Below are 18993 nucleotides of genomic sequence, written 5' to 3' on the forward strand. Positions count from 1 at the left end.
TCGTGTTCTAAGAAATGAAGGTTATTTCATGTGGAAAATTGAAGATTTCATACAAAGGTGAGTACTACTTCCTTCACAGAACTGCACTAATATGTTCTAACTAGGATAGAAAGAGATTAAGAAGGCTCATACTTGGCAAACAAATACATCGGAGACTCTAGTTTAAAAGTCCACAACTGGCACCTTCGTCACATGAAACCTGTAAACTGGGAGATCGCCATGATCTAGGTGAGTTTGCAAAAAAAAAAGCATCAAGTATGGGCATAAACATTTAAGGATGAGCAAATGAACCCTTAGGACATGAGGAGATCAGGGATTGAATGTCAGCAACAATATGACTGTAATAACACTCGTTTTAGTCTAGTCTTTAGAAGGTAGGTTTGATGTGGCGTTACAGATGGATGCCAAAGTTTTCCCCTGAACAGGAGAAAAGGCCAAGCTCTGGCCTGCCACCCATACCCATGACACCTGCCACAGAGGTCAATCAGCTAGGGGTGCCACGTCTGTCAGAGCCAGGGTGAGCTGGTTAGCTGGTCACCAAGCACTTTAATCTGCAACAGATTCCCACCACCTGGCTCTGCTGGCGTGACACCAAGGCCAGCAGCCCCAGCAATCTGCCAACCCACTGTCACATTGTGAAGGGTTCAACATGAACTTAACTGGGGATAGATACATGGATGGATGGATGGATGAAGCATTCACATTGAACCTCCATCTCTTAAAACCTTTTGAACACATATACTGCATTCCCTATGATCAGCCCAGCTGTGTGCTGGGAACAGTTAGTGCCGTGGGTGACCCACAAGCTATACTGCTGCATGTGAATACATGAATATTTGCCTCGGGGGAGGATTTGCTCTCGGGTCTTTGATTATCAGTTCACAGTCAGGCTTTTCAAAATGACACAACTGTTAGATTCCCCTTCAGTAATATAACATGTAGCTTGTAGTCAAATCCCCCCATCTGTTGGATGAGGGCTCAGCACTTTGGCACGGCTGTCCTTGTTGTTAATGCATGCTGCCAAGTTGTTTTATGCCTCTGAATGGAGTGTAAGGTTAATCATTTATGACTCAGCTCCAAAGAGAGGCTAATGACAAGGAAAGAAATGTTTTGCCTTTTTCAGTTTCGTAGTGTAGCAGTGATGATTGTACTCTGCATAGCCAGCTGACAGAGGTGTAACTGGATGCACTTGAAGGTATTGCAAACGAGCTGAGTCTGTGACAAATTCTGGATACAGCAGCTTTGTTTCCCGATCCTCCAAATCTTTTGTTAAGCACACGATTGGCCTTTGTAAGTACACAAAAATCAAAATATGCACACAGAATCACTGAGCTTCATTCCCCAGCACAAATACATGTGTGTGCTCATCTATGTATGTAAACTGTGTACAGTTCTGATTGGCTGCACATCAGGAAAAACGCTGCACCCAGTCAAGCAAAAAGAATAAATGAATAAATCAAAAAGGCTACAGATGTTGGGTTGATGTGAGTGCTCAGGTCATGTATGTGAATAAACTTACGCACGAACCACACGAATCATAACTTTAACTAGGACAACCAGTAAATGTTAGCGTGATTATTTATTAATTAAAATATATTTGCTCACTGAAGTATCTTTTTAGCAAAACAAAATAACAGCTATTAAAGCTCTCTCTAAATGAACATGTCACATTTCACAGAATAACAACCAATTATCCAATCTAGAAATTTAAGAGAATAAAATCCGTGAAATAAACAAAAAATCTAATTGGAAGTACTTTTGTTAAAGAGAGAAAAAGCTATAATTCAATATTTAACGCTGCCAGAGATATTTTAAACATTTATTAAAATAAAGATACATTACTTGATAGTATAAAACAAGTAGAAAAATGTTCAAAATTGATGTGACATCCCTTTTTTCTGTTCATCCTTTGTGATTTACCTCATTATAAAAAAAATGCTGAGTGGTTCTGAAAAAATCTGACCTTCGAACAAAAACCCAGATGTATTTAACAGCCCAATTTTCACTAGATAACCACCGATCGACCAGCCAAGGACCAGAATCTGATTTTTTGCAGTGTTCTGACCAATAACCAGCTGGTCAGCCTGCTGTGTGAGTGACAACAAGCCGCTTCATGAATGTAAAGATGAGAAGGCAAACAGTCGCACGCACGCTTGCGGCCATTCGCTAATATGTTGGTAGCGTGAAAGCTTTTCATTGTGAGTGGAGGCACAAAGTAAACCATGATGCAATCAACTGTGAAAACATAACAACAAACCTATTCACACACATTCATGTACAAATCCCCATTACCTAGCTAGTTAGCGATATTTAAAAGATGCTAACAAAGACAAAGTGGCTAAAGCTAAAGCTAGCCAGAGGTCAGAGGGAGCCACAAGCTAGCAGCCTTGGTATTAGAAAAAGATCAAAGCAGTTACAAGGAAAATTATGGCAATAACAGAAGAGAGAGAGAATGTCCTGTTATAAGATGATGTTTTGAACATACTGGAAAATGATTAAGTAACCTTTTTTTTATTATCTAAATCTGTTGCTTTTGCTTTTGTTTGCTAATGTAAAGTTAGGTAAAGGTTAATGCACAGCTTGTAATTGTATTTGTAACTCGCACCAGCAACATATAACTTTGTTTTCAGAAGTAAACTACAAACTTTAATATAAAATTTTTATTATGAAAATTAGATATATTATATATGTCACTTCCAGTTTAAAAAAAAACCTAATATCAGTAGATTACAAAAAATCTTCATGAGAATTAGTAAGGAAAATCTTTGAAAAAAGGCTTTTCTTGGAAACCAACCCTGATGATTAATAGAAAACTAATTTAAAAAACTGCCATGACTCAGTACATCTCGTGGATAACTGCTATGTTATTTTGAAACTTGGGAACCTGTCTCCACTAGCATTTATGCCACTAGTTCACACTGAGCCAAAATGGACTGAATTAACGTAATTTAAATTGAGACACGCGTGGAGCAGAAACAGGAGAGACAGACACACCTTTCAACACTCAGACCCTGGAATGATAGCACATACCTCACCGCCTGATTAAGTCCCTCTTCGGTTCCTCTCATTTGAGTGACTAATAATAGTCCACGCTGTTCCATGAATCATGGTTATTAAGCAGCGTGAGAGAAAATGTTTTCCCCTAAATCTCATAGCTGCTTATTTTTCACAGTCTCATTGACAGGAGAAAGTTAGGAGACACAGGCATGCTGCACTCAGTCACAACACTTTCAAAACAGGATCTTCATGACTCGCTTTTATTACACAGAGAAGCAAACGAAGCGCTTGTGTTTGTGCTGCTCAGCCAACATTTGAAAACAGAAGGGCAAAGTGAGACAAAGCCAGATTAGAATAGATGAGTGTAAGACAAGAAAAGTCAAGAAGCACCGAGTCATAGGGAGACAGACAGAGAGACGGAGGAACGGTTAGTAGGTGGGGGACCTTGAAAAGCTTTTGTTCTCTGAACACGGAGTGTTAGTGAGGCAGCACTTGGCAGTTGGTTCAAAGCAACAAACTCTAAATCAATCTTTTACAGCTTGTCCAAACAGACTCAAAGAGACACACACACACACATGGACACAACAAAAGGACTAGAAGAGTCTTCAAACAAGCAGAGAATACCAGCTGTGAAAAAAACAAAACTTCCTCCTCCGATACACGAACGGTACCTGAAATAGAGTCTGGCTGGATACTAAGAAGTGTTTGTGTGTGACCGTGTTTATGAAAGTGTGTGTGTCCAATGTTGTGTTTCTTTAATGAGCTCGGTTTACACACTTCGTTAATTGGCTGGCACAGCGCTGTCCACGATCTGTGTGCCACGCACACATTCCCAAACACACACACACACACATCTCCATTTCACTGTGCTTATTTATTCATGTATTAGTTAGTTTGTTCCACTAGGTTCACTTGCAGGCTGCTGTAGTAATTTCCACTATATTCTCTGCATTGATTTGTGCTTTTGACTGCAACGCTCTGCGCCGTGTATCAGTAACTCCCTGGAAGCGCCGTTTCCTTGCAAATACGCCTTTGCAAAATAAAGAAATGGGTGCAAATTGTATTCTCAGTTAAACGTACCTATCCATTTATCCAGTTACTTCTTTCTCCCTAACATGTATTATTTCCCATAACAAAGAGACAGGTGAGAGTGGAAGAAGTGCGAGCTTTCTAATTAAAGCATCTAGCAGGGGAAGCGAGCCAAGCTTTCTTTCAGCACATCTCTCATCACGCTGGCTGTAAAAATAGCATCAACCCCACAATCCCAGGCTATGTTCTGTCTGCTTGCAGCTCAGGGCTTGTTTCTGGTGAGCAATAGGAGGTACAGTGGAGAGATTTTGCTGTTGCTGCACAACAAATACAGAGCAGCCAACTCAGTAAGCATAGGCATTCTTTTCTAGCTGGATGTGATCGTCCATTCACACAAGACTGTGTATGTGTGTGAGAGAGCTGTGCTAAACATGATTACAGATGGGACTGGTATACATATATTTGTGTGTACTGTATGTGCGTGTGTGTGTTTGTGTGTGGACGTGTAGGCATGCAGGACAGGAGGTCTGCAGGGAGAGATAAATGCTCAAATCTGTCTTCCCCTTCTCACTCACACCCTTCTGCTCAGACCTCTAAAAGCTTACCCCTAGGCTTACCCCGCACACACACACAAGCACACACCCACACATGTGTGAACAAACGCACACACACAGGAGCCTCATATCAACCCTATCCCCAACTCCCATTTCAGTCTTCACAGTTATTCCAAATCCAAAGCAGAGACACACATGGAGACAAAAGAGAGAGAAGGATGGACAGCCAGTGCCATAGCACAGCTCTCTGTAGGATTTATTAATAAGGTGCAGGACACAAGTTTGCACATACAGAGTCCTCGCAGTATAGGTAACATATGCTCACTTGAACTCACAAGCAGATTCTGAAAGAGAGCAAGTCGGAGAGGAGTTGTTCAATTTTTAAACAGGATGCTTTAAAGCGGAAATGGAATTAGGATGACACTTGAAGATGTTGAATTCCCATTTAAAGGAAAGGTCCAAAAGTCATGCCTTCTGCAGATTATTTATACTTCATGAATCGCCAAGAGAACACGCAAAAAGTGTCCATCCATCCAATGTCGTTCTTCCTTTTCAAGAATGTTTTTTTCCACAGCTGTTCCCCCTTAGCACTGACCCCCCCTCCCATGAACGTCAGGTGGATTTTTCCTCCAGCTTGCCTCGCTGCATTAGCTCTCTTTTCCAAACACCTTAGGGGGTAAGAAGGACCATGCTGCGTCAAAGAGATTCTTAAGATGTCTCCACATGAAAGTCGTAACTGTGGAAAAATATCTCTTCTTTAAGCAGCTCAGCACTACTGCTGCCATCATCTTGTGGGTGGCCATGCAGCTAAGAGGGAAAATAAATTTAATCTGATAAAACATCGCAATCAAATGGATGGTTAGCAGTGACCACTTCAAACGTCTTTGGCTTCTGCTATTTGTTCCCAGCAGCATGTCATCCCTTGCAACACCATGGAGAGCTCCATCAGTGGTCGCCAATGCAGTGTTCAGCACCACAGACAGCTCCACACTGGAAACATAATAACTTTTTTATACAGCATTAAAAAAATTAATGAAAAACACAGTTATAAAGTTCTCCACAGCTTGGATAAGACCACACTTTTAAAGGTAAGCACACAAATCCAAACATGCAAACACACAGTCAATCATATGGTCTTACGGCAAGGTCTGAGGGCCTGTAGGGGCCTCATTACTGCAACCAGGTGGGTGCAGGTTGTGCACACACCTGGCTCGCTAAAGAGACTTTAATCTAGAATCCCATCAGCTCAATACACAACTAATGCCTTCAGTACACAACATGGATGGTTACATGATCACATGATGTTTCCTTTTAAGGGTACATCAAGAAAAACAGGTTGCATTCTGCCAGCGATGGTTAAAGTACACAAATTATTGCAGAACTGGAGGACACTTAATTCTTATCCTCACAATCACAATCCGATTATTAAGTGATGACGTGACGAATCCTACTTCCGGGTCTAAAGTAGTCTGCGTTTAATATGGCTTTTGTGTTGTTAACATGTTTAATGTTTTGTATTTTCTTCTATTTAATCTCAAAAAGCTCCTAAAACAGTCAGTGATCCCTGTTGACCTCCCTCGGCTTTTATTACCGCTAACCATTTATTTAAGCTCAGTTTTTAAAACCTTAGGATGTAACTACAGCCCAGCCCATGCCAGAGCGTTCTCACTCCCGAGGCGTAACATGTCGACGTTTTGTCACGTCCCGCGGCGTTCCTGAGGAACGCGAAAGGAGACCTTCGGCGTTCTTATGGTACGCGGCGGGTTATGGCTGGAATCCAGTGCAATGACGCTCCCGCGGTAGTAGACGTTCCAGCCCTGTATTCCAGCCCTAAACCTAACCTTATCCCTAGCCCTGACCATAACCTTATTCCTGACCTTAACCAGGACTTTAATGATGTTAAATAGCGTGTTTCTAAGCGATTTGAAGAAAAAGAGCGAACATGTGTAGGTTCAGTCCAGACGGTTCTCATATTTCCTCTTTTTCCGAGGTCGTCATTTAGGAACGTGGTGGGTAGCCGGAAACGTAATATGGTGACGATTTGTCACCTAGCGTAAAATGTTACGCTTTGGGAGTGAGAACGGGTTGCCCATGCAGCAGTATATGAATGACTAACCTCGTATTGTTCTCCTGGCTGAAGTTTGGTCCTTTTACAGCATCCTGCCATGCGATTACATTTGTTCCTGACCACCGAGAACACTCACGTTAACTTTTATCGAGTGGAAAAAAGTTAGCTTGTTTATATTATGCTAACATAGCTGTGTCGCTAGCGGTCACATAGCACATCATTATATACCAGCTAGCCAAACTTCAGTAACCCTACAAACGTCACTGCTGTTTAGTTTTCTGTCTTCATTTATGCTGGAAGTGATAACAGAGCTGTACTTTTGAATTTGTTTCCAGAACCCCGCAGTCAGGACATGCTATATTGTATTTAGATAGAAGCTAGCGAGCTAACTCCCTGCTAACTTCTAACTCCGTTAAATGTCATAAATTCCGTTTTCATGGATGCCTGGATGTTAAACTCAGTTGTTACACCTGGTAGAGCAGAACGCTGATCATTTTATTAAAGATGAAAGACTTTAGACAGTTTTTCAACTCTCAGTAATGCCACAGTGATCGTTTGATATATGGACCTGCAGCGGAGTTTAGACCCAGACACGGCTAGTGACGTCAGACTGAACGATCGGATAGCACAATCAAATTCATGGGTCAACTGCTATTGATAGAATTTGATAATAACTAGTGAAAGTACATCCACACAAGACGTGTACTATTTAGTCCATTGCATTTGTCAGATTTAGATTACAAACGATTCAAATCATGAGGAAGAAGTATGAGGAAGGACTGTGTACACTCATATCATCCTTATATTCTTATATCTGCCAGATGTTTCTGAATTAATGCTCATCGTATTTAATGCAAGACATCTGGCTTTTGTTTTCTGTGTTTCTTAACTACACAAACTTCATCAAAAAATTAAAAATCATCCTTGCACCGCTATTTTACATCTAACAATGTCATATATACTAATAGAACCAGAACATGAACCATTTAATTTAGAGTCATATAGCACAGTTTGCTCACTACATCTGTACTTCTTCATATTAAACCGAGAACCTGCTGCATACCATCTAAATTTCACACACTACGACAGACATGTTCAATCGATCATATCAAAAGCTGTGTGTGCAATAAGAGTAGACAAGATGTAGAAAACATATTGGCAAAAATAATTGACAACGTAATTCTTTCTCACCGAAAGCCCTAAAGCCATCAGCATCCCAAATTAAGCTCCTCTTTGTGCCCTTCACTGCCACAGCTGCAGCCCTGGAGAGGACACAAGGCCAGCTCAGCCTCATCACAAATAGGCAAGCGGAATGCTAATAAAGTTGGATTCAATCAAATTGAAAGCAGCCTTTTGGTAATTCATGGCTTTAAAATTAGAATTCTTGTTCTGCATTCAGAGCCTCTCTCAGTCTCTCCCACACAGCCTGAGTCTTATCCTGGCTCGACCTGAAAGAATGTTGTGTTATACACTGACAGACGTGTGTGTGAAGCATTATTTGATTTTAATCGTACAAAAACACTTCAAAATAATGGCACTTTAAAATATGTTAATAGGTTTATGAGCAGAAAAGCTTTATTATGTAACTTCACCTTGATATTACATTTGAAAACAGATATCATCTTTTTGCTTCTGCTGTTGCTGCTGCCATTCTCTGTTGCTTGTTCACTAATGACACTTATCCTGGTCTCCCCAGACTCTGGCAACATCAGTAAATCCAACTAAGCAACAAGTTTCTTCAACAAACAACTGTGGCTGCTGGCAGAAAATATAAAGGGCATCGGCATCGCCCACCCCCCAAACCCTCTGACCACCACTTGATTTTTTAGATGAAAAAAACAGTGAATCTAAAGTTCAGATCACTCTCGTATTGTTTCATTAATAACATTAATAACTATATTTATAAAGTGCCTCCGATTAAGCTTTCTCAAGCACCATGTGTATATATGCACTCGCTCGCTACTGTAGTTGTCCTCCTGCGTGTGCCCTCAGAGGGCTCTAGCTAATGGCAGTGTCATAATATTAGTCATATTAGGAGGGGATTAGTAAAAGAAACCGTCTTAAGGATGTGATCCCTGGGAGGGGGTGCCAGATACTGCTTGTATTACTGTCAGCCCGTCTCACACACATATTGGGAGCCGAGCAGCCGTGCCTGCTTTCCTCAATAGGATCTGTGGAGAAACATGACACACTGAAGCGCACCACCTACCGTAGCTCATTCCCCTCTTCCAGAGTTTTTTTTTCTTTATCTCATCTATTGAAGTGCTGGTGTGAAATGTGTCTGGTAGAAAAACAGAAATGCTGCAGCAGTGTAGGAAGGCTGAAGCGTGCAAATTAGAAGAAGCAGACCTCTGCTTTCAAGCTTCTTAACAAAGCGTTCCCTCTGACCGCGCAGACTGTGGCGTTTTTGGTTGAAGCCAAAAGTGGCAGATTTATCGGAGACCAGAATCTATGATTTTCAGAACATAATGCATCTGAAAATACAGTAGTGCAGTCATCACCATTGTTGCCTCATAGCAAGAAGATCCTAGGTTTGACACCGTCAGCTGATGGAGGGGGTACTGAGCAGCCCAATCACGGTAGTTATGGCAGCATCAGTGGGACATGTAATTACAGTGCACATCAGGTTACAACATAGGTTGTGACATAGAAAACAACTAGTTTATGATGCAGGATTTCACAAGCATGAATCCCCAGGCAGACCATTCAGGTAGGGCTACAGCTGTTGCCAGTAGTTTGCATGGAAGACGCCAGCTTGTCTGCAGACGTTCTCAAACTACTCGCCAAGTTGCTAGTTTCCATGCAAACTAGCAATCTGCTAGCAACCAAAGCAATAGCTATGAGGTTTTTAGTGCAGCAATATATGTAACTACTTTCACCTGGTGACTAATGGTCGCTAAGTCGCTACCTGGTCAGGGAACACACATTTTTGCTAACAGGTGGCCCACCAGTCTGTAGGTCTGTGTGATTGAGTCCTAACTCAGGTCTAATATTTGTGTTATTGATAAAACAAAAACTCATTGCAGTATTTAGAGCTCCAACGTTATTCAGATTTATGGCAGCCTGCATAGCACTAACCTATCCATCGCCACTTTACCCATTAGCAGCTCCACAGGTCCCAGCAGAAGGAGTTGCTTTTAGCAGAATGGCCAGTATGCTACACTGTAGGCTGCAGGGTTTACTTTGTATTGCACAAAATAATCCTTATATCTATATATCAATATATCATTTTTTCTTGTGTTATATCGACACTGCTTGTTAAAACACGCAGACACTTTTTTGGCTTTTAAGCATTAAGCAGAAAAGGAAGCTAAAGATGGAGGTGGAAATGTCCGCACATTCAGCTTAAGTTAACGTTAAAGTTTAAACATAAACTTTTTTTAACTTTAAGTTATTGTTTTTTTATTACTAGCGAATCCTTCTGCTTTATAAGCAACGAGACTGAGCTGAACAGTCAAAGGAAGTGTTGTTGTTTAGTTACAGCCTCTAAATGTTACTGTGCCGGGACCCTGACCCACAGTGTGCCCTACACTGACAAATATGCTAAGACTAAACACACAGTGTGTAAAAAGAAGTCCTCAAAGGTAATAGAAAGTATTTAAACGTGCACGCTCATCCATGTCTGTTTCGTTATTATAGCCTTTATTGGTGTCACACACACACAAACACACATACCCATATAGTGCACAAATACCCACAAAACTGAACTAATTACTGCTGTGTGTGTGCTCCAGCTCAAACATTGCAGTCTACAGTATATAAAGCTTCATTCTGAATTCATAATTGCATAATTAGATATAATTGCATGTGCTGTGGGCTTGCCTGACAACCTAATGAGGCAGCTGTAAAATAGCTAGTGGTTCCACTTATAAGAACATAATCAAAGACTACAAGATAAAAGGGCACACACAGATAAACACGGACAGACAGTAGGACGAGCCCAGAGCTACACCCAGACAAAAAAAAAAGAAAAGAATTATTAAAACAAGAAGACAAAGTGAGTTTTCAACGCTCATTATAATCTATCAACAGCGGCTCAGTTCATCAGTGACTCAAAGTGTCTCTGTGGTTTCCATTTCTCAGCTTTGGGGACGTGATTTTCCACCTACCTTGCTCCTCGTCATCGCCGTAAGACTGACCAAGACAAGACTCACAAATATACATCTAGAGAGCAGGGACAGCAGACCCACACACACACACAAACAGTCACACAAGGTAAGGCCTAATTTGCTGGCCTAATGACCGCAGTGATTGCTGTCTAGTTGTTGATGAAGAAAGCTGCCAGAGGGCTGCATGTGTGGTGTAGTTCAGACTTCTAGCTAACAGCTCCTCTTCGCCATCAGCCGTAATGAGTCAGCTCTGACACCGCCAAAGCTAGAGTGTCTGTGTCGGTTCGTTTATAATGGCTGCTGAAAGTAATACCACCTCCCAGCCCACACACTGGCTGAGAGTTCTGTCACTGCAAACTCATTAGCAGAAGCTATAGTGGCGCCAAAATCAACAAATCAAACGGCTTCCTTAATAAGATGCAACATGTCACAGCGAGTTGGCTACCACAAATAGTAACAATGGTTCACCTGCACCGTCTGGATTTGCCTACAATGGTGCAAGAGCATCCACTATATTTCACTATGTTTCAATTAATCACAATTATCTGTTAATGAGCCTTGAAGTTTCAGGAACAGCCTGTTATTACTTAGTAAGACATGATTCAGAACTTTTATATGTACAAACACAAGATCAGTAGCACTCTGTGTTTTTCGTCTTTGGTACATGTTTTGCAGACAAGCCAGCTTCTTTCTCCCAGCATGCCGGGAAGTTTCTGCTTTAACAGGTGGAGAGCACAACCTGCCTTCTTTTGTGCTGCGTTCTGACTCACTGAATCTGTATGTCATCACTGCTGTCTGTGGTTTTCAGTCATCTGTGGAGATACCAGACTAATATGTAGCTGCGTTTTAGAGCCCAATTAGAAATGATCACATTTTCCACTAAAGAAAGACTGGTGAGGTCAAAAAGGTGGCTAAGACTAAAAATGACTCACAAGTGCAGTATGCAATACTTTCTTCCTTCAGAAATTCCTTAAATTTTAACCACATAAGACTGCGTCTATCATACAGTTTTTAAACCTGTGAAATGCAGCCTGGCGGCACCAAGGCAAAACCAGCAATGTGTTGTTGGAAACCAGATAAGAGTGAGAGATTATAAAAGGGCTCCATACAATGCCCTTTGTGGCGTTTACTATAATATCATTATATTGCATAACCAGCTCTGACTTCTTCGTATTTTCACATGTAAATTCAGCACATTTAAAACCAAAGTGTTTGATTATGCATCAAGGCTTTAACACAACATCTCGATTGAACGGAGCTCCCCTCGCTGGCCACTGGGAGCATCGACATTATTTCCCATTTAAAGGCTCATTATTTTTCAAAAGCAACAGAAACATTACTTAAATAATGGTTTGGATATTGCCCTTGTAATATGAGTAATCTGACTTTGATACTTGCTTCGAATATTTCCTGACTGTCAGAGCATTATAAATATCAGTGCATTCACTTACTGGTGTACTACATCTGTTGATGGCATTGCCTTGTGCTGGAAAAAAAAGAAACATTTGAGAGGCTGACAGAAAGACAGCAGAGTCTGGTCAAGAGAGATGCTATTAACAGTGTAACTGAAGGGAAACGTGTAATGACAGGACCCAAGAGCCACTGATGAGGGTGATGGATGGCTTTCAGCTCAAATACATGGCAGTTCATCACTCACCTCAGACATGCACACATACTTATAGTGTATTTTCACACAGAATCACACACTTGCTTTTCTCCCTTATTAACCTTCTGCTCATCCACTTATGCTGTTTTGCAAAAGCCATTCAGCTTTGTATTGATGGCCCTGCAATCACGTAAGCAGCCTTGGAAAAGCTCTCATGTACACGCACAAACACACAGGAACGCTCTGATCTCATACCCCGATCATTGCCACAATATTCCTTCGTCATCGCCGTGCTGTCTGACTGTCTCTATCTGCTGCTTGTTATTTTCAGTGAATTCATCAGCCTGCTAGCGCACAAAATGTAAGAAATGATGAGGAATGGCCTTCACTGAAAAGCCGAGTTCAACACATTGTCTTAAAATTGATGATTTTTTTTGACCAAGAGTTGAACGATTTTTTTTATACAGATTCAGATGAAAAATAAGAACAGGCAGAAGTTGGATATTTTGACAAATTGTCCTAAAAGCGCTTTGGTTTCAAATCCTAGAGGCGCTGAGTTTACAGTAATCCACATAAAAGAGCACCTTTGAAAAGCTGGAAGCTGACATTTTCATTTCATACAGCTTTATTTTTTTTAAAAAGTAATCATAACACGGCAGAAACATTTTTGAGAACGTCGAAAAATTTTTTATTTTTGTCCGACAACAAGGCCAAAATGTAGACACAGTCAATAAACAGTGACAGTAAATACAAAAAGAAACATTGTAAACGTTGTAAATGAAATATTATAAAATATGCTGGCACTGATACAGATTCTTTTTCCTAATGACTGACTAGCAAAAAGATTAATAATGATTTTTTTCCTCTTGTGTATACTGAATCCGCCCTCCACATTAACCTGAGTTACACGCACACAGCCGGAGAAAAGATGCACCTCATGCTTTCCCCCCATGAAACCCACCCCCTTCCCCCGCTCTTCACCCTTTCCTTGCTCTGTAGTCGAAGGAAGCAGCGTGGGGGCGAGAGGTGGTGGGTAAACAGTGGTTCTGCAAAGTGCTTTTTCTCGGCCTGTGTATACCTGCGTAATAGAGGCAGTAATGGAGTTTGTTCAGGCTAAGGTAATCCTGGAGCTGTGAGCTCAGCATCTGGTGCTGTTTCTCTCTGACGCTGTTTTGTTCCACAGCAGGTCCTGATGTTGTTGTAGCTGTCACTGTAACTGTCCCACACAAGCCATTTGGGAGTAAAGCAATGGGTGTCTGCATTTCTGTGAATGTGTATTTTCTGTTGAAAAAAAATGTGCTTATCAAAAGTGGATGTGTGTGTACAGTATATCTGTGTGCACCCCCCCCCCCCCCCCCAAAAAGAAGGAAATAAAAAAATGCATAGAGATAAAGTGAGGTTCTGCTGACGGATGTGTGCATCTGGATCTGTGCTGAAAAATACATGTGTGTGTCTGAGTGTAGCGACAGAGCGGGAAAAGAATCTAAAGAATATGTGTTTGGATGTTATAGCTCACCTTTGGGAGGTGGGATAAGAACAGGGCTGACGGCTAGGAATGAATTTACGAGGCTCGATCTCCCAGAAACAATTTCTTTATGTGGGTTACACACATTTAGAGTGGCTACTTGTCCCCCCCCCTGGGCCTCAGCTCACCACACACAGCTACTGGAGATGGCCAATGAAATACAGAACACTCTTTTATAGGACACATGCTTTTTATTTATTTTTATTTAGCCCCTGTAGCTTTCTTTTCTCTCTCGCTCTGTCTAGGTCTCTGTCTTACTCCTTCCTGTTTCTCAGTCTTGTTCACCCCCCCTCCCATCTCTCCTATTCTCTTCTCATCGCACGCAGCTACGAATGAAAACGAGATCACCTTTTATAGGCCGCATAGTGTATTTTTTGTTTCCTCTGGTTGATCTCTTTGTCTTTATTAGAACTATCTCTCTTTTCCAATCTCTCTCTCTCTCTCCGGATAACAGCTCTGACATTATTCCCGTGGCCCAGAGGATTTATTGGTAGAAGTCAGAAAACTACAGGAAAGGGTAGAGTGTGTGTTAAAGGTGCAGAGGGAGACATAAAATTGTGGGATGTAGAAACATGAAAGCATCTGTATGTATCTGCTTTTGGTCATGAGGCTGCAGGAAGTTGGGGTGAAAATGGTCCAATCTGACCAAGTCCTGCAGTCTGCAATCACCTCAGGCACGTCTGTGACAGGAGTCTGCTGGAGCACTGTGTTCATGTCCGATACCATCAATCATATTCTAGCAACATTCAGTTATGAATTTATAAAATACTAAAAAAGGAGTAAAATCAGGACACCGATTTTTTGTTTTTTTGGTAAAGCAGTGCATTATTCCCTACATTAATCTTCATACTGAGCCATTCATTTTTCCTGAAGCACATATACACTGGGGTTCTGCTGTGGTGTAGGAGTTAAGATGGCAACCATGACCTTTGTTGCATCTCTGGCCCACTAATTAAGACATAAAATGCAAAACACGCAAACATACACATTTTTATATTTGCATATGCACACACAAACAAGCGAGGTCAGTCTAAACAGTGTGACTGTGAAAACGCATTTGTTTTCCCAACCAATGAATAATCAAGTGCACGGAGACTAAACTTAATATAACCTTGAACCCAGAACCAAACCATTTAACTCACCAGGAACGACATTCTCAGGGCAAACATCTGGTACTTTGTAATGTCATGGAAGAGACTCCCTCTCTCTCTGTCTCTCCCTCTCTCTCCCTCTCTCTCCCTCTCTCTCCCTCACATTAAATGGGATATAATGTGATTCATCCAAGATGGAAATTCATATTAAGTAATTTGAGCATGCTCTGCAGCCTGTAGCAGGATGTAGGCTGTAGTAACTAAATGTTTCCTAAATGACTAAGCAAAACATATCTGCACTTACATTGTTTTGGGGGGTTTCTGTGCAAAGACTGTATAGAAAAGTTGCACATAGCCCCTGTGGCAGGGGTGGGCAATTCCTTTTTCCAAGAGGCTGGATGCCAAACTGGGACAGTTATGAAGACACGCACCAATAAGCTTATAGAGAGTTAAAATTATTAGTGAGCAGAACCGAGTTTAGTTTATTGGTGTGTCCCTCCACAATAGCTCCAGTTTTTCATGTGACCCTTTGGGAAAATGAATTGTCCACATCTGCTCTGTAGCATCAGCCATTTGTTTGTATTCTTACGTGATCTAAATAAACACTGGAGAGTTAGATTAGCAGCTTTCATTATTTCATTAGAAAGGTCCATCTATAGATTACATATTTACATCAGACAGACACCTAAACTGAAGCACAGACTCTTTTTACTCCGGGTTGGTGATCCATGATGCATCAACACCAGAAAATTGGTCAAGAGGTCCAGTCCAGCGACTTAGATTATCTAAAATGAGACCCAGCCAGTGGCTACAGATGCCTTTGTCAGCATCTTCCTGCCAGTCAGAGCTGCCATACATCTAAGTTTAAGCCTTGATTGAGTATCTGGAGAAGGAAATTAGTCGGGGAGACCAAAATCATGCTCTAAAATCGAAAGTCTGTTGGGATGGGCTTACATCTGTAGCTAGTCTCATGTGCCATTTTTGGGACTTATGTAGCCCTGAAGGTACTTGGTTACAGTTCTTCTATTTTAGATTCATAAATCCAAACAAAATGCATTCCTTGAAGTGACAACCAGAACAAAAATCCCACCTCTTTTAACTTCATTCTGCTCTGTCTTCATTTTTCTTTAGTTTTCCTCATTTCTATCTTTCATTTCTCTGCAGTTAGTAAAGTGAGTAGAAGCCCAGAATATTTTGTGACTAAACTTTTCATGTTAACAAAGTTCACTAGTGCCTAAAGTTTTGGGGTCACTTAGAAATGTCTTTGCTTTTGAAAGAGGAACACATTTGTTTTTGATTAAAAGGGATTATGAATTTGCAAATAACAAGCAAATAATGATGATTAATGAGAGATTTTTTTCTAAATTGTTTATTTTTAAGGCATGTAGGTGTGCAGAGGCCCCTTTTCAGCAACCATCACACCTGTGACGGCGTTATCTAATACAAGAAAAACTCATCAATATGGGAAAAAAGGGTTTTTTCCAAATATGTAAGCGTCGCTGAATTGCTGATTTAAGGAAGGAAGAAATCTGACTGAGTGTCTGGAGCATTAGCCTTTATGGGTTTAATTAGCCTCATAAAGAGACTGCACATGTTGTGTACTACTCCCGTCACCGAAGAGCACTCACTGAGATCCGAGTGTACACAGCTGAGCCAGAGAACAAGTACATCAAAGTCTCCATCTCACCATTTCTCGACTGGGAGCTACATCAACCCACAAAACACTGGGTCTTATAGGCAACGGTGAAGAGGCAACTTCGCAATGACAGGCTTTAAGGTCCAAAGCCAAGTCTGCCAAATCTGTCAGTGGTCAATAAAATGGAAAGCATACTATAAATGCAGATAGCATTTGCGGCCACATTAAGGCCCATCGTTGCCCACAAATTATAGAGCATTCTTGTATCGCTCCATAAACCCCAACAATCCAACCAATCTCCCTTGTTGCTCTTGCTCACCATCACCTCTGTGCAATCTTTCTCCTCCTACCATCAAGTCTTGCTGGCAGTTCTCTTCCTTCTTATTTTCTAACTCCCTCAGTTCCCCTCGGCTCGCCTCCCCTGTGCTCTTCACGGAGGCTTGTGAAAACGGAAGCAGAGAAAGAGACAGCGACAGATGGAGCAGTAACATGTCGAAAATATTCACAGTCGGGATGGCCAGCTTTGTTTAAATTAAACAAGCCTGTGTGCACACAACACTTTATAACCAGGTCTAGGTCATGAAGAGGCTTGAAACCGGCACTACCTTCTTCTTTTTAACAGTGAAGGAAAGAAAAGTAGAGCCTGGAACACCTAACTCACAGCCTCTCCTCTGTTAGACTGATGATTTATGCTGCCATGGTCAATGTAAAGTTTTCATATTCACACATCAGGTGCAGAAGACACCCACCCCTGCATAGCCTCTCAATGTTTAACATGCAAAAGCAGTGGCCTGCATTTCAGTCATGTTAAGCCTACAAACACTCCACACTGAGTGCAACTGTTAAACCAGGAGACATGTAATAGAGAATAATGGGGGATAGAGAATAAGGAAAGCATAAAGGTTCCTTATCAGCTCTTTTTCTTTAAGAATGCCACCTCTTACTTTAATTTATCAATTATTTGGCACATGTGGATCCAGCTAATAGGATCAATCACAAAAAAATAATCATCGTGAAGTGACAACCACCACACGGCAGGTCTGCCTAAAATAGCGCACAGAATCCGTCAATGCCCGCATACGCACAGCTTTACCTGAGCGCCCTTGTGCGTGCGTGCGCATACGTATGCGTGCGTGTGTATGTGTGTGTGTGTGTGTGTGTGTGTGTGTGTGTGTGTGTGTGAGAGAGAGAGAGAGAGAGAGAGAGAGAGAGAGAGGTTCTATAGGCTGTGCAATATCTGAAACAACCGCAATCATTTGTCTTTGCTATAAAATCACAACCGCGTGAATAAAACTGACACCAAAGCAGACCAGGCTGACGGGTGGCGCCACTAGAAATCATTTTCACAACTCTAATGCCTTCCTAAAATCCAATCCCTTTCTATTTCTTTACAAATGGAGCGGATGAAGTGTAATCCATTTCGTGCGTAAATGGTTTTCTAAGGCGTGCTAACCAGTAGACTGACACGGCTGCATCCGTGCATGTCAGGTGGGTTAGTAATTGACTTTTTTTGTTTTTTGTCTTTTTTTTATCACGCTCACTTCTCCTGCTGTTAACTAAAGGCACGTTAAAACCGTGAGGGACACCGAGCAGCTCCGCCCAGGTGTAAAGGCTACCCTGTGACCCATACCTGTTGGTGCGGTGTGGTCTTGTTCTGTTAGCCCAGCAGGTGAACCTCTCTCCTCATAGCCGCTCCGCTATCCGAGACAGAGAAGAGACTCGCATCCCCACTCCACTAGCGGAAAACAGCTCCTCTGTGACACCGGCCGCTCAGTTCGACTGGAGCGGAAAAGTTATACCATACCATCCACCTCCGAAGCCGGGTAGCAGACACACACAAAAAAGGAGCCGGTTGCAGATGTGACCTTCTGGGGTGGTGCTCCTGCTACTACTCCTGTGCAAGGAAAGGTCTCCTGAAAGTTCCGCTCCTGTCCTCCGCTTTTGCACAGAAACTTAGTTATTAAGCCATGTCACGAAGGAAGAAACAGCCAGTTTGGAAACCTGGCTTCTGTTTTGCAGCAGCAGTCTCCTTCTTTTTCTCCTCTTTAAACCATGTAGTGTGAAAGCAGCCCAGTGGCGGGACAGAGATGCGTTGCGGCCGGGGAGTCACGCAGACTGTTACTGCGCTCCTGCTTGTCCGCCAGGAAGATGGAGAGGATTGCCTTTAGAGTGTAAAACTCTGAAGCGGAGCAGCGCCCCCTAGCGGTTTAGTTTGGGAAGAACCGCTCACCAATGTGCGGGCAACAAATGTAAATGATACTGTACAGTAATGTGGAGAAGGGCCATATGGGCTGCGCCAAGACATGTTGGATATGTGATATTAGTGGTTTATTGCTGGCAGTGAAACAGAAAGAAGCATCAGCCAGCGTCCTGACACA

General features: G+C 41.9%; 1 protein-coding gene across 1 annotated transcript in view; it reads right to left on the reverse strand.

Annotated features, from left to right (window-relative positions):
- Positions 1 to 18759, reverse strand: part of LOC113013022 (chemokine-like protein TAFA-2) — a 97702-nt gene extending 78943 nt beyond the window's left edge. The window contains exon 1 of the mRNA XM_026153555.2: positions 18246 to 18759. The gene's annotated coding sequence lies outside the window, so the exon portion shown is untranslated. The remainder of the gene's footprint in view (positions 1 to 18245) is intronic.
- Positions 18760 to 18993: the final 234 nt, after the last annotated feature.

The sequence above is a fragment of the Astatotilapia calliptera genome, chromosome 20, assembly GCF_964374335.1.
Source record: "Astatotilapia calliptera chromosome 20, fAstCal68.1, whole genome shotgun sequence".
Classification (NCBI taxonomy): domain Eukaryota; kingdom Metazoa; phylum Chordata; class Actinopteri; order Cichliformes; family Cichlidae; genus Astatotilapia; species Astatotilapia calliptera.